The 13272-nt window shown below is 37.0% G+C and overlaps 1 protein-coding gene across 1 annotated transcript in view; it reads right to left on the bottom strand.

The window, feature by feature from the left end:
- The window catches only part of LOC133638614 (netrin receptor DCC-like), a 321291-nt gene that overhangs the window by 59954 nt on the left and 248065 nt on the right, over positions 1–13272 (bottom strand). The window lies entirely within an intron of this gene.

Below are 13272 nucleotides of genomic sequence, written 5' to 3'. Positions count from 1 at the left end.
TTTTGATGCAGTACCGCTTGAGGGATCGAAGGTCACAGGCATTCAATGTTGGTTTTCGGCCTTGCCGCTTACGTGCAGTGATTTCTCCAGATTCTCTGAACTTTTTGATAATATTACGGACCGTAGATGGTGAAATCCCTAAATTCCTTGCAATAGCTTGTTGAGAAATGTTCTTAAACTGTTCGACAATTTGCTCAAACATTTGTTCACAAAGTGGTGACCCTCATCCCATCCTTGTTTGTGAATGACTGAGCATTTCATGGAAGCTGTTTTTATAACCCAATCATGGCACCCACCTGTTCCCAATTAGCCTGTTCACTTGTGGCATGTTCCAAATAAGTGTTTGATGAGCATTCCTTAACTTTCTCAGTCTTTTTTGCCACGTGTGGCAACTTTTTTGAAACATGTTGCAGGCATCAAACTCCAAATGAGCTAATATTTGCAAAAAATAACACAGTTTACCAGTTCGAACGTTAAGTATATTGTCTCTGCAGTGTTTTCAATTGAATATAAGTTGAAAAGGATTTGCAAATCATTGTATTCTGTTTTTATTTACGATTTACACAACGTGCCAACTTCACTGGTTTTGGGTTTTGTATATATACGTGTGTGTGTGTTTGTGTGTGTGTGTGTGTGTGTGTACTAGGGTTGTACGGTATACCGGTATTAGTATAGTACCGCAATACTAATGAATAATTTTCGGTACGATACTGTCTCTGAAACGTACCGGTCCCGCAGACCACGTCGTGACATTGCTGGTTTACGAGCAGAGGAGCATGTTCGGCGGCACACAATCACGGAGTAGTTACAAGCAGACACAGTGTGTAGACAGAAAAGGGAGAACGGACGCATTTTGACTTAAAAACTAACAATAAAGGTGAAGTTATAACACTGAAACGCCCTCAGGAAGAGGTGCTTTAAGAGATGGCTAGTTAGCGGCTAACGTCCATCCGCCTTTGGAAGTGTTTTAGTTACTTCTAAATCACTAATCCTGGTCTCCATGGCGACAAATAAAGTAAGTTTCTTACAAGTTTCATCTCTGCAGGACGAGGAATTGCTAAACATGCTTCACTACACACCGTAGCTCACCGGCATCAAAATGTAAACAAACGCCACGTATCTAGTCGATACTACTATGATTACGTCAATATTTTTTGGCATCACAACATCTTCTTTCGTTTTTTTAAAATGTATATTATGTTTATAACCTCAGGAAATATGTCCCTGGACACATGAGGACTTAAATTATGACCAATGTATGATACTGTAACTACTTGGTATTAGATTGATACCCAAATTGGTGGTATCATCCAAAACTAATGTAAAGCATCCAAACAACAGAAGAATAAGTGATTATTACATTTTAACAGAAGTGTAGATAGAACATGTTAAAAGAGAAAGTAAGCAGATATTAACAGTAAATGAACAAGTACCGGTAGATTAATAATTAATTTTCTACCACTTATCCTTAATAATGTTGACAAAATAATAGAATGATAAATGACACAATATGTTACTGCATATGTCAGCAGACTAATTAGGAGCCTTTGTTTACTTACTTACTACTAAAAGACAAGTTGTCTAGTATGTTCACTATTTTATTTAAGGACCTAACTGCAATAAGAAACATATATTTAATGTACCCTAAGATTTTTTGTTAAAATAAAGCCAATAATGCAATTTGTTTGTGGTCCCCTTTATTTAGAAAATTACTGAAAAGTACCGAAATATTTTTAGTATCGGTACCGGTACCAAAATATGGGTGTCCTTACAACACTAGTCTGTATATATCCATATATATTATATATTGTACCCTTAAAGGGGAACTGCACTTTTTTTTGCCTATTGTTCACAATCATTATGAAAGACATGACAACAAATGTTTATTTTTTTAATGCATTCTAAATATTAAATAAACGTAAATTAACGTCGACTTACAGCAGAGCCAATGGGAGATCCTATATTCCGCCCATAAAATCAAATAAATAGCCATTCAAAAAGCACCAACAATACTCCATTTACATTTTGTGACTTGAATATTAACCAAGTATTACTAATATTGTTATGATAAGCGCTAACGCAGACAAACTATTTATAGCGGCGCCAGGATCACTACTGTGTGTCCCAATATTTAGTGGTCTGCTGCTTTCTTGCTTCCTTGCTCCTTGGAAGTTTCTTGTAGATCATAAATCATGCCTTTCACCTGGGAGGTAGATGGCTGAGTATGTAATCCGACAAGTTGGTACACTTTGACTGCCATTTAGGACCCAGAATTGGTGAGAACAATGCAAAAATACACTTTTTTAAGGCCTTCATAGGCAGAATTGAGTGGCTCCTATAGGCTCCATTGTGAGCAGACATTCGATCGCATGTATTTAATATTTAGCATGCATTAAAAGAAATTTAACATCCATCATCATGTCTTTCTTAATGATTGTGATTGATAGGCAAAATTCCCCAAAAAGTTCCCCTTTAATATATTTGATAATATAATAGATATCTGTATTGACGATGATCGGACTTGGCAGCATAAAACCCTGATCAAGATACACCAAATCAAACTTAACTTAAAAAAAACAAAAAACTGCAGAAACTGTTCTTTGAGGATAAAAATAACATGGACTTTGAAATGTCTTAATTCGAAAGGGTCCGGTTGAAATCTGTTCTCTTTTTAAATATCAGTATATTAAACAAACCCCTTCGTGTTGAAGTTGATATTTACTGCTTGAGCACCACATTCACTATCTTAGTTTTGGACTGTTTTGGTGCTTAACTGACTACAGATCTTGACCGCAAACTAATGATTAGAGAATTCAGAACAGGAGATAATAAAGGAGATCAATAATAGAATGCATAAATTACAGGAGGAGGCAGCCAAGAAACTGAGAGTTAACATCACCATGATTTATTCTAGACTGTTGTCAAGGATGAAAACAATATACTATGTCAAGCTCTCAAGAAGGAGAATGAAGAAGAGGAACAGATCATTGAGCAAATGAAATGTTGACTGGATGACAAGATTTTAAAAAATATATATTTTGACAGGGCTGGTGAGTGGTATCCGTATTTATAGAATGTGACACAGGTCAATAAAAATAAGCTGCGGGCCACACTTTGTGGTCTACATGAATGAGCATCTGACAAAGCGCAATTCCAACACAGCCAAGAAACTGGAAAAATATTAAATATCAAACCAACCAGACTAGGGCTGGGAATCTTTGGGTGTCCCACGATTCGATTCAAAATCGATTCTAGGGGTCACGATTCGATTCAAAATCGATTTTTTTTTTTCAATTCAAAACGATTCTCGATTCAAAAATGATTTTTTTTTTTTCTTTCTGAAAACAATACACAACAATACCATAATAATACAATACAATTTAATTTTGGAGTTCTGAACTTGTAATTTCTTGCAGTGTTTATTAAGTGGTAATATGTCACATTTGTCCCAATTAACTTTATACCCTGATAAACAGCCATATTCAGTGATGACATTATTGATATAAAGAAGACAGGAGTTAACATGTGACAGGTAAAAAAATTATGTCGTCACAATACATCGATAGCTTATTATACTGAGAGCCAATATTTATACCATGAATATTATTTTCACTTCTTATTTTTGCAGCTAAGGGTTCAATAACCAAATTAAATAATAATCCAGATGCAGGACATCCCTGTTTTACTCCTCTTTTTAACAAAAAAGGTTCTGAAATATGATTATTGGTTTTGACTGATGCCATGGGCCTTGTATAAAGCATCTTAATCCATTGTATAAAATTATCTCCAAATCCAAATTTACGTAATGTGCAAAACATAAATGACCAGTTTATGCGGTGGAAGGCCTTCTCCGCATCAACAGTACATACTGCTGTGGGATAAGGGAGACTTCTAGCATAGTAAATAACATTAAACAATTTCCTTGTCGACCTTCCATGAAGCCAGTTTGGTCAGTATGAATTAATTTTCCTATTACATTTGATAATCGTGTGGGTAAGATTTTTGCCAAAATTCAAAAGGATTCTCTATTCATTCAATACATAGGATTTCAGCAGGATCTACCCCACTCTGCTGACATGCAAGCAGAGTAGTAGATTTTTGTAAAAAGCTTTTATAATTGTAAAGGACAATGTTTGATCAACTGTTTGCAATGATGTACATTTGTTTTAACTATTAAATGAACCAAAAATATGACTTATTTTATCTTTGTGAAAATATTGGACACAGTGTGTTGTCAAGCTTATGAGATGCGATGCAAGTGTAAGCCACTCTGACACTATTGTTCTTTTTTATTTTAATGTCTAATGATAATGTCAATGAGGGATTGCATTGTTATAGTATTGCTGTGTATTGTTTTGTTGGATTGATTAATTAAAAACAAAAAAACAAAAAAAATAAAAAATAAATTATTTTTTTTTAAAAATCGATTTTTTAAAAATGAGAATCGATTCTGAATCGCACAACGTCAGAATCGCGATTTGAATTCGAATCGATTTTTTCCCCCACCCCTAAACCAGACTGTCAAAGAAATAAAATAAACAAACGAAGAATGATTCAGTCTGATTGAAGTAACTAATCTCCATTCAATAACAGTAACAACATCACAATACAAAGCAGTGGTTCTCAAACTTTTTTTGTCATCCCCCACTTTCTACAAGGGGGAGTTTTCAAGCCCCACCTGCCCCCATCGCCCCAACAGAACGCTAATGCCAAGCTTAACATTTTCAAATGTATTGAACATCAAGTAACATCAAGTTGTATACATTCAAACTCAATAACATAAAATAACATCAAGTTCAATAATAAATAAAATAACTGTGCAGCTGTGGTATAACTTGCATCAAATTCAATATCAAATAAAATAACTTGCATCAAGTTCAATGATAAATCAAAAAAAGTGTTAAAACTTGCATCAAGTTCAATAATAAATCAAAAAAAGTATTATAACTTGCATCAAGTTCAATAATAAATCAAAAAAAGTGTTATAACTTGCATCAAGTTCAATAATAAATCAAATAAAAGTGTTATAACTTGCATCAAGTTCAATACTAAATCAAATAAAAGTGTTATAACTTGCATCAAGTTTAATAATAAATCAAATAACTTGCATCAAGTTCAATAATAAATAAAAATAAAAGTGCTACTTTGCAATCTTTGCAAAAAAAAAGGAGGAGCTAATGCATTTGGCAAGACAGGGCAAGTGAACATGAGTTTTACAGTACTCCAGCATTAGTGGCTGCAATGAGGCTGTTTTGCACTGCACAGCTTTTCAAATCGGGGTTGCAGGCTTGACACTGCCACTGTTAAAACCTCATTGAGTTCGGGGCTGAGCTGCCTTGACGCGAGTGCTTCCCGGTGAATGACACAGTGTGTCCAATGCGCATTTGGCGCAACCCTCTTTATTAGAGCCTGCAGCCCGTTTCTTGACTTTGCCATGGTCTGTGCGCCATCATCATCCCATTTAAGGTTGTGTTATTTGAGGAAACTGTCCATTATCTTGAACAGCTCATCAGCAGTGGCTCTATTTTTTATGTATTTGCAAAACAGCAAATCCTCGCACAGTGACTCGCCATTCACAAAGCTTCCGCTTAGCCCCGCCCCCATTAGTTACTGTTGCTATGTCTGTCAAACTTTCGCTCCTACCTAGAAATTTAAAGCCTACAGGAAAAATAAGTAATTTACATTTATTTATATAGCGGATTTCACAGACAGAATCACAAAGTGATTTACAGTGTGTATAGAAAAAAAAAATCTAAGAATATAATTTAAAAAAAAAAAAAAAAAAAAAGGGAAATTTCCTCCCGTTCCACGCGCCCCACCTGTCATGTCTCTATTCCCCACCAGTGGGGCGCGCCCCACACTTTGAGAAACGCTGATACAAAGGATTGCCTACTAAGAAGTTTTGGAATTCAAAACCTTTCACCAAACTGATTCTAAACAACTAGATTTGGAAAATGACTATGATCCGTCTTTGCCAATTTTAGCAGAAACTGCTCTTACAACATGGAGGAACAACAGAACACCAATATAAAATCTGACAAACTGTCAATACTTATTTAAACAGCAGAAACACATGCAACATTTTCATCAAATTGCCATTAACGAACATGCTGGTTCAAATGCTGAAAAAGGAATGGGTTTATAGTGAATATGAACTGATATACATCAACAAAAAATGTTTAATAGGTTTTAATTTGCAAAACACTTTTTTTCATATTCAAGGTACTGAAAGTGCATTGACACTGGGGCTCTGGAAGAGTGCTTGGCAGGGACAGACAACGCGGAGAAAATGATAAATGGGGATCTGAACACAGATATTCAACGCAAAGATGCGCCTGTCTTCAGATCCTACAGCAAGTTTCGTAATCTGCACGGTCTTTCCCAGCTAATAGCGCTACCTACAAGAGTGTGTGATTCCACCCAATCAACCATAGATCTCATTCTCACTTCAGACCGGCCTAAAATAAAAAATAGTGGGGTCATGATCTGTGGTCTTAGCGACCACTATCTAACCTTCTGCATCCGAAAAATAGCTAAACCCAAAGCCAATGGCCACATAACAGCCCAATCCAGATCCTTCAAAAAATACTCCAATGACAATTTCAATATAAAATTAGATGAGTGGGACTGGTCCCCTGTGCTCGCGAGCAACCTGGTCGATGTTGCTTGGGATCGCTTCAAAACGGCGTTCCTAAAGATACTAAATGACATGGCTTCCGTGAAAACAGTCAGGATCAAAGCCCGCTCGGAACCATGGATGAATCCGGACCTATTAGCTGCCATAAAAGACAGAGACAGAAAATACTCCGAATACCAAAAATGTAAAACACAAGTAGATAAACAACCCAATAATATCAACCTCAAATCACTCCTTTCAACTCTCAAAAAGCAATGCAATAATTTAAGAAATAAGTCAACCAATCTGACTAAATCCTTAAAAAAAAAAAAAAAAAATTACATTAACGACAAAATAGAGGAAAACACAAATAAGCCACGTGAGCTCTGGAAAATTCTCAACAACCAGCTTCCTGGTTGCAGCCAGAAACTTAAAACCAGACTCACCAACATCAGCATCAAGGAGGGTGACTCCCTCATTACAGACAAAATGGAGGTAGCTAGCAGACTTAACACCTTTTTCACCAGCATAGCCGCAACTCTTGTCAACAAGCTGTCCCACCACTCTGGTCACTTTGGTGTAGAACACATTAAAGCCTTCTACAGAAAGCTAGGAGTATCCAACGATGATTTCAAATTACAAATGGTCACAGCTGATGAGGTGTTTAAAAAATTGAGCGCGCTCCACCCAAACAAGGCCACCGGCCTTGATAATATTCCCTCCAGATTCCTCAGGGACTCTGCCTCCATCATTGCCCCGATCATCACGCACATAATAAACCTATCAATTACACAAGGCCAAGTACCAAAAGATTTTAAGATAGCAATAGTTACTCCCCTCTTTAAAAAAGGAAGCAAATTGGAACTGTTTCTATTCTCAGTTCCATTTCGAAAGTAATGGAGAAAATAGTTTATGAACAGGTCGATAGTTACCTTGCCACTAATAAACTCATGTACAAATTCCAATCCGGCTTCAGAACTAACCACTCCACTGACACATGCCTTCTCTATCTGACCGACCACATCAAACATGAGGTGGACGCGGGCAAATACTGCGGCATGGTCATGCTGGACCTTCAGAAGGCCTTTGACACCGTTAACCACGCTATACTGTTGGATAAGCTCAGAGCAATCGGATTTAACAAAACCTCATGGAGCTGGATGCAATCTTACTTGGAGGGGAGGGAGCAGGTGGTAGAGGTAAACGGCACCGTGTCCCCCCCCCTCTGGGTGAGCTGTGGAGTCCCCCAAGGCAGTATATTGGGACCTTTACTGTTCCTAATATACATAAACGACTTGTCATCGGCATGCGACTGTGAATTGTTTTTGTTTGCGGATGACTCTGCCCTGCTGGTATCCGACAAGGACAAGTCACAGGTTGAGAAAATCCTCAGTGCTGAGCTCTGTAGAACTTGCACCTGGCTCGCTGACAACAAGCTATCCATACACTTGGGTAAAACTGAATCCATCCTGTTTGGTCCCACATCAACCTTAAGAAAGTCAATGACTTCACTATAAAAGTGGGTGACATTGTTATCACCAGGAAAGATGAGGTCACCTACAGTTCCATTCTAGAGGCTAACCTTTCCTGTGATAAAATGGCAACCAAGGTAATCAAAAAGGTTAACCAACGAACGAGATTTCTCTACAGAATCTCCTCTCTGGTCAACAAAAGCACCTTGAGGATTCTGGCGGGAACTCTCGTTCAACCCTTTTTCGATTACGCATGCACCTCCTGGTACCCTAGCACCTCCAAAACCCTCAAATCTAAACTCCAAACATCCCAGAACAAGCTAGTCAGGTTACTTCTAGACCTCCACCCCAGATCCCACCTCACTCCTACCCACTTCTCCAAAGTGGGCTGGCTCAAGGTGGAGGACAGAGTTAAACAACTTGCACTGAGCCTAGTCTATAAAATCCACTACACCTCCCTGATACCGAAGTACATGTCAAACTACTTCCTTAACGTAAATGACCGCCATAACCACAACACCAGGGGGAGCTCCACTAACCACGTTAAACCCAGATTCCGAACTAACAAAGGTCTTAACTCATTCTCTTTCTATGCCACATCAATGTGGAATGCACTCCCAACAGGTATAAAAGAAAGGGCATCTCTATCCTCCTTCAAAACTGCAATAAAAGTTCACCTCCAGGCAGCTACAATCCTAAACTAACACCCTCCCTGGATTGCTAATAATCAAATGTAAAAAATCAAATGCAGATACTTTTTCTTATGCCTTCTGATCTCTCTCTCTCTCTCTCTCTCTCTCTCTATGTCCACTACCTGCTGTCCATATCCTACCCCCCCGCCCCTTCCACACCCCTGATTGTAAATAATGTAAATAATTCAATGTGATTATCTTGTGTGATGACTGTTCTATGATAGTATATATCTGATAGTATATATCTGTATCATGAATCAATTTAAGTGGACCCCGACTTAAACAAGTTGAAAAACGTATTCGGGTGTTACCATTTAGTGGTCAATTGTACTTCACTGTGCAACCTACTAATAAAAGTCTCAATCAATCAAAAACCTCAGTCACCTATTGATGACTATGACTGCCAACTAGACGATAGTAACCAGACCGGAAAAAAGTAGCTATCATTTCAGCGTTTAATGAATACAGACTCAGCTACCTGCAACAAGTAACGTCTTGTAAGTATTGTAGTGTCTTTACAGAAACACACCATCTGACACTCTTTTTAAACGTTATTGCTGACCTTAAAGTACCAGGATACTTGCTTAAATACATTCTATTTTTATGTTGAAATGCATTTCATTTTTGAATTGAATTGAAGTATTTATTTCAAACCTGCACAGTACAACAAAACATTTTTTTTTTTTTTTTTTTTTTTTACATTTTGGCAGAGACATTTATGCAAGGCTTGAAAAGGGGTTGGATGAAGCAGATGCTTATAATATCCCAACCCCTCTCACTCATTCCACATTTAACATAAACAATATAATACAAGAACAATACTATACAAACAAAAACAAGAAAAGCTCCTGTACACTAACAATACAATAGTACCACTGTTACTTTGATACAAGACGAGACAAAACAAACACACACACACACACACACACACACACACACACACACACACACACACACACACACACACACACACACACACACACACACACACACACACACACACACACACACACACACACACACACACACACACACACACACACACACATACATAGGCCCAAACACTCTCTGACCATACACCTCTCTCCCATCGCACTGTGCTGAGGGCATCACTCTCTTTCCTCCTCGTACTTCTTCAGTACTTCTTTTTTAAACAGTCTTTTAAATTGAATCATGTTAGAACACGTTTTTAACTATTCCCCTAAGTTGTTCCACAGACTGACTCCACGCACTGAAATGCACATAGACTTTAAAGTTGTTCTAAATGTAGGCAAATATAATTTGTTGTTTCCTCTTAGACTGTACCTATGGTGAGCATCTCTATCCTGGAATAGGTTCTGTATATTGGATGGTAGAGAGTTTTGGGATGCCCTAAACATAATTTGAGCAGTTTTAAATTTGATGAAATCGTGCAGTTTAAGTTGCTTTAACTCCATGAATAGTGGATTTGAATGATGTCTGTAGTCAACATTGGACACAATCCTAATGGCCTTTTTCTGCAGAGTGACTAAAGGCTGTAGATGGGATTTATAACAATTTCCCCAGACTTCAACACAATAATTTAAATACGACATAATAAATAAATGGTACAATAACAGTAGAGCATTGGTGTTCAATAAATGACATGATCTCCTCATCATTCCAACACATTTAGCAACCTTTGTCCTCAAGTAACTTATATGAGGCTTCCATGATATATTTTCATCTATTACCACTCCTAAGAATGAATTTTGTTGAACATAATCTATTGGTGTATCATCAATAACAATCCTGATGGGTATATTACTTTTTCGATTGCTAAAGAGCATGATTTTGGTCTTCTTTACATTCAGAGACAATTTGTTGGTATTAAACCAAGTTTTTAACTTTATCGTCTCCTCAGTTACAGAGGCCAGAAGTTGCTTCATGTCGTCACCTGCACATGTAATGGTTGTATCGTCAGCAAAGAGGATGAACTCCAGCAGTGTTGATACTTTACATATTTCATTGATATACATTATAAATAGTGTGGGTCCTAGTATGGACCCCTGGGGGACTCCACAGGTTATGTTCATGAGTGTAGATTGGTATTGGTCGATCTGAACAATCTGCTGTCTCTCATTCAAGTAGCTCTTCAGCCAATTCCCTGCCACTCCCCTTATGCCATAGTTTTCCAGTTTATTTACCAAAATCTGGTGGTCAATGGTATCGAAAGCCTTTTGCAGGTCAATAAAAATTCCTATAACAAATTTATTCTTCTCGATACCATTAGTAATGTTTTCTATTAAATCACTTAAAGCTAATGAAGTTGACCTATTTTGACGGAACCCATATTGACAATCAGATAATAATTTGTGCTTTTCAATGAAGCCACAAAGTCTATTATCAAATAATTTTTCCAATATTTTTGACAACTGTGGCAGAAGGGAGATGGGCCGGTAATTTGTGAAGAGGTGTTTGTCTCCAGATTTGAAGATGGGGATGACTTTTGAGAGTTTCATTTGTGAAGGAAATTGTCCAAGTTGAAAAGATAAATTGCAGATGGATGTGAATGGTTTGATGATTTCTTCCGCTACATTACGGACAGTCCTCATGTCTGTCACGTGATGTTTTGTTCTTGCTCTTCTGAATAACCTCCAATACTTCCTTTTCGACAGTCGGAGTAAGGAACATCGAGTAAGGATTTTTTTCAATAAATTCCGTGGGCTGTTCATCATTTATTGGGATTTTTTTTGCCAGCTCAGGCCCAAAAAAACATATTGAAACCATCAGTAATCATCTTCTTGTCACTTATGATTTGGTCGTTCTCAACAAAAAGCTCTGGATAACAAGGACTGTTTGAACCATGCCCAATAATTGTATTTAATACCTTCCAAATTCCCTTTATATCATTTTTCTTTTGGATTAATAGTTTGGTGGTGTATTCTTTTCTGCTTGCTCTTAATATGCTGGTTAATTTATTTTTATATGTTTTGTACTTTTGTTCTGTTTCTATGGTTTGATGCCTACAAAAAGTCCTATATAAATAATTTTTCTTTTTGCAAGCGTTTGCAAGCCCTTTGGTTATCCATGGAGTTTTTGTGGAGTTAGTTATAGTGCATTTTTTGATGGGGCAGTGTGTATCATAAAGTGAGAAAACAATGTCATGAAATAAATTATAAGCTGCATTTATATCTGACGTTTGAAAAACAGAATCCCAGTTTTGTTTCGCTAAATCATTCTTAAGTGCTGTTAATGATCGTTCTGTTGTGGTTCTTTGATAATAGTCACTATTTACAGGTTTGGATGTTTTGCAGTTAATATTGTACACCATGAACACTGGTAAATGATCACTGACGTCACTCACTAACAAGCCTCCAGTTACAGTCTGTTCTACAATGTTACAAAATATGTTGTCAATAAGTGTGGTGCTGTGTGTTGTGATTCTTGTGGGTCGTGTGATCAATGGGAATAAGCCCATGGAGAACATGGTGTCAATAAATTCTGCTGTGTGTTTGTGTTTATTAGGATTCAAAAGGTTGATATTAAAGTCACCACATACTATATATTTTTTGTTTGTCTTAAATAATTTTTCCATCCATTCATTAAATATTTTCAAGTGGGATCCTGGTGTCCTATAAACGGAGCTTACAATAATGTGTTTCCTATTTGAAAATGATAATTCCACAGTGACGCATTCGAAGAGTTCCTCAACAGCTAAACACATATCATTGACAATACTACAGCTGATATTTTTGTCCACATACAGAGCCGCACCTCCTCCTCTCTTATTTTTACGGTTGGTACAAAACATTTCATACCCATTTAATTCAAACTCATTACTTGTATTCTCATTCATCCATGTCTCTGAAACACCTATAATATTAAATGGAGATTTGAATTGATTCAAATAGTCCTGGATATCATCAAAATGAGAGTATAGACTCCTGCTATTAAAATGTACTAGAGATATGTTATTATCTTGCATAAATGTTTTATCAAATGTGACGTCAGTATAATACAAACAATCATTGTTGGTGTTTTGAGGAGCATTTCTATCTGGATCCATTTCGCTCATAAATCTTTGTGATTTGTAGTTGATGTGGTCTGAGAAACTGATCGATTCCAAATTGTGGGAGTTTATCACGTCTTCATTCTCCTCTATTTCAGAGGAAAATTCACTATCAGAACTATGCATACAGAGTTATTTCAGAGTCATGAAAAGAAGAAGAGGGTGTGTGATCATGGTCAGATAAATAATTCCTCTGTTCATGAAACATAAACAAGAGAAGAGGGCATATGGTCAAGGACTGTGGGCCACAGACACACAACACAAACATGCACACAACAACTGGACCATTCAAGCAAACACATAAACAACCTCTCATCCACACACACAAAAACATACACTCACACACTGCAGGCAATAAAATAAACATGGAAAAACAAAAAACAAAAAGCTCCCCCCAAGAGCTTCTAAATATCCAATCGCAAAAGTAAAAAACTAAAGAAGTAATATTAACAAAAAATAAAT

The sequence above is a fragment of the Entelurus aequoreus genome, linkage group LG21 (genome assembly GCF_033978785.1).
Source record: "Entelurus aequoreus isolate RoL-2023_Sb linkage group LG21, RoL_Eaeq_v1.1, whole genome shotgun sequence".
NCBI lineage: Eukaryota > Metazoa > Chordata > Actinopteri > Syngnathiformes > Syngnathidae > Entelurus > Entelurus aequoreus.
The sequence above is the reverse complement of the archived record's forward strand: the minus strand, read 5'-3'. Positions and strand labels throughout refer to the sequence as shown.